Raw genomic sequence first — 3944 nt, 5'->3', positions numbered from 1 at the left:
CCGACTGGAGAGAAATGAAATGCCTTTGGGCGTTTTTCAGTTGCTTTTTATCCAGAGCTTCCTGTGGAACGCAGGAATTGGATGGACAATCCCAAACCGGAATTCCTGTGTGTGTTTCACGCTGATAAAACCGTTATACTGCACAAACACTCCATCCTGCTTAAACCGCTTTGTCAATTACTTTTTAAAGCATTCTCTGCCCCCATTAGGCCTATAGTCTACGGTCAGAGTTTGAAGGGGACAAGAAAAAGCGTCTTGCTCTGACTATTGTCAGAGATGGGGTTAATTCGAATTAAAGGCAGTCACTTAGGAAGTGATTGACATTAACAAAACGAATCAAATAAATAGCTTATACTTTTCAATTTATTGAGAAGTCATTGGCATTTCAGTACTTCCTGAATTGACTGCCTTCAATTTGAATTGATCCCAACCCTGGACTGTACTGTAGGCCTTCAGATTTTAACCCATAAAAGATTGCATTACATTACATTGCACCTGTAAATAGAGACACTTCCTGTTCAGTGTTGATTAGAACATGGAGTGAAAACAAATGAATAGCCTAGGCCCAATGCAACCAACAACAATAGAGTACAACAGTATGAGTCATAATACCCATAAAACGTAGCGGCCAAACACAGAAATGTTGCCAATAGTTTTTCCACCATACATTTTTCCCATATGGGATTTTAGAAACATTTCAAATTAGGGCTGTTTCGTGTAGGCTTACCCTGGCGTGACGTTTTGATAACTGTAAATCTCTCTCGGTCAAGGTGACTCATTAATATATTCGCCTGTATTTAACCCCCCAAAAATGAAATGCTAATTAACTGCTAATGTGACTATCATACTGAACTACATATGCCTGTCTCAAGATTCACGCCACTCACCAGGACCAGATGATTTGGACGAGACTGCCGAATCGATGCAAAGGTAAAAATCTCTGGATTAACTATTTAATGTTAGCTACATTCAGTAATTCATAAATTGACCCCCCCCCCCCCAAAAAAAATGGGGACAATTCTGTGAACTGTCTTGGACTAGTTTTAAATTGACACAATACCTGTTATCTAGCTAGTTAGCTTATGGTTAGCAACATTAGTCTGGTTAGCTAGCTGTCTATTTGTCCAGCCATTTAAATTAATAAGAAATTCATAAAAACAAGTTTAGCTTTCTTTGGCTTTTATAAACCAACAGTCTAGTTTGCTAGCTAGCTAACTTAAAGAAGGTGAAGGTATTGTTCTTGATAATGTTTGTGGCTGAGGTGTGGGTTAGCCTACTTCACGTAACTACTTGACTTGTAGCTCCCTAGTTAGCTGTATTATTTTGGTCTGGCTTTTTGTGAGGTTTCAGAGATTGACTGATTAGCATCCTCTCTTGAGTCAACAACTGCTTGAAGACTTTGATCTGTTTGTTGTTACCCTCTGAACAGCAGATCATTAGTATAGCTAGTAAGCAAGGTTATGTAACCTTATTTAGTCCTACCTGGTATGGTTAGTTTTAAATTAATTGGTATTCACACATTAGTTTTTTAGGTAGATTTACTGTCATGTTATTGTTGCCAAATTGCAAATCTTATTTGCACCTTGTCTATTCCAGAACCAATGGGTGTGCCTGAGTCTTTTCACCTCAACTAGGTAAGCTGTTTCAACCTGGAACACTATTCTCCTGCTTTGGTCTGTTTCAGTCATTGCAGGAAGTCCTGAGGAGCAGCAGTGTGTGAAGGGTTTTGTCCCAGTCCAGCTCTAACACCTGACTTAAATAAAAAATAACGAATCACAGCGATAGGCTATGATATGTAATCAGGTATGAGCTGGGCTGGAACAAAGCTTATACATACCCCTACCATTCAGATCTAGAGCTGTCTACCATCACTATTGTGTACGGGATTCATATAGATGGTATTAATATAAATTCAGCAAAAAAAGAAACGTCTCTTTTTCAGGACCCTGTCTTTCAAAGGTAATTCGTAAAATCCAAATAACTTCACAGATCTTCATTGTAAAGGGTTTAAACACTGTTTCCCATGCTTGTTCAATAAACCATAAACAATTAATGAACATGCACCTGTGGAACGTCGTTAACGACACTAACAGCTTACAGACGGTAGGAAATTAAGGTCACAGTTATGAAAACTTAGGACACTAAAGAGGCCTTTCTACTGACTCTGAAAAACACGAAAAGAAAGATGCCCAGGGTCCCTGCTCATCTGCATCTCATCATGCCTCCTTGCAGCATGCCAAAGGCACGAGGACTGTAGATGTGGCCAGGGCAATAAATTGCAATGTCCGTACTGTGAGACGTCTAAGACAGCGCTACAGGACGGACAGCTGATTGTCCTCGCAGTGGCAGACCACGTGTAACAACACCTGCACAGGATCGGTACATCCGAACATCACACCTGTGGGACAGGTACAGGATGGCAAGAACAACTGCCCGAGTTACACCAGGAACACACAATTGCTCCATCAGTGCTCAGACTGTCCGCAATAGGCTGAGAGAGGCTGGACTGAGGGCTTGTAGGCCTGTTGTAAGGCAGGTCCTCACCAGACATCACCGGTAACAACGTCGCCTATGGGCACAAACCCACCATCGCTGGACCAGACAGGACCGGCAAAAAGTGCTCTTCACTGACGAGTTGCGGTTTTGTCTCACCAGGGGTGATGGTCGGATTCGCGTTTATTGTCAAATGAATGAGCGTTACACCGAGGCCTGTACTCTGGAGCGGGATCGATTTGGAGGTGGAGGGTCCGTCATGGTCTGGGGCGGTGTGTCACAGAATCATCATGAGCTTGTTGTCATTGCAGGCAATCTCAATGCTGTGCGTTACAGGGAAGACATCCTCCTCCCTCATGTGGTACCCTTCCTGCAGGCTCATCCTGACATGACCCTCCAGCATGACAATGCCACCAGCCATACTGCTGGTTCTGTGTGTGATTTCCTGCAAGGCAGGAATGTCAGTGTTCTGCCATGGCCAGCGAAGAGCTCGGATCTCAATCCCATTGAGCACATCTGGGACCTGTTGGATCAGAGGGTGAAGGCTAGGGCCATTCCCCCCAGAATTGTCTGGGAACTTGCAGGTGCCTTGATGGAAGAGTGGGGTAACATCTCACAGCAAGAACTGGCAAATTTGGTGCAGTCCATGAGGAGGAGATGCACTGCAGTACTTAATGCAGCTGGTGGCCACACCAGATACAGACTGTTACTTTTGATTTTGACCCCCCTGTTGTTCAGGGACACATTATTCAATTTCTGTTAGTCACATGTCTGTGGAACTTGTTCAGTTTATGTCTCAGTTGTTGAGTCTTGTTATGTTCATACAAATATTTACTCATGTTAAGTTTGCTGAAAAAACCCGCAGTTGACAGTGAGATGATGTTTCTTTTTTTGCTGAGTTTATATAGCATGCTCCACTCAAGTTGAACTTGTTGACTGATGCCAAGGCAGTGGCTGCTAAGAAGGGAGCAGCTGTGGACCAGAAGACTGCAGCTAAGGCAGCACTGCGAGTAGTATTGGTTGGTACTGTATGTGCCTTTAGGTTCCTCTCCATGTGTAGGCTATTGTACTTGCCTGTGTGTTGCAGTCTTTCATATTTGTAGTAGTTTGTTGCAATGCATTGCTTAGTTTATCATTTGTGTCAACTTTGAATTCAATCTAAGCCACAGATTGTTAACTTCCTGCACTTTGAGAGCAAGCAGTATATAAATGCAGTGTATTCACACTGTTTTGCAATGAAGGTCTACTATAGCCTCAACAGCACTCTCAGGGGTAGCTAGTTTCTGTCCTCCTCTGGGTACATTGACTTCAGTTCAAAACCTAGGAGGCTCATGGTTCTCACCCCCTCACACAGTAATTATGACAACTTCCTGGAGGACGTCCTCCAACTTATCAGAGCTCTTGCAGCATGAACTGACATGTTCTCCACCCAATCAAAGTATCAGATAAGT

The sequence above is a fragment of the Salvelinus namaycush genome, chromosome 31, assembly GCF_016432855.1.
Source record: "Salvelinus namaycush isolate Seneca chromosome 31, SaNama_1.0, whole genome shotgun sequence".
NCBI classification, from domain to species: domain Eukaryota; kingdom Metazoa; phylum Chordata; class Actinopteri; order Salmoniformes; family Salmonidae; genus Salvelinus; species Salvelinus namaycush.
This window is presented reverse-complemented; position numbering follows the sequence as displayed.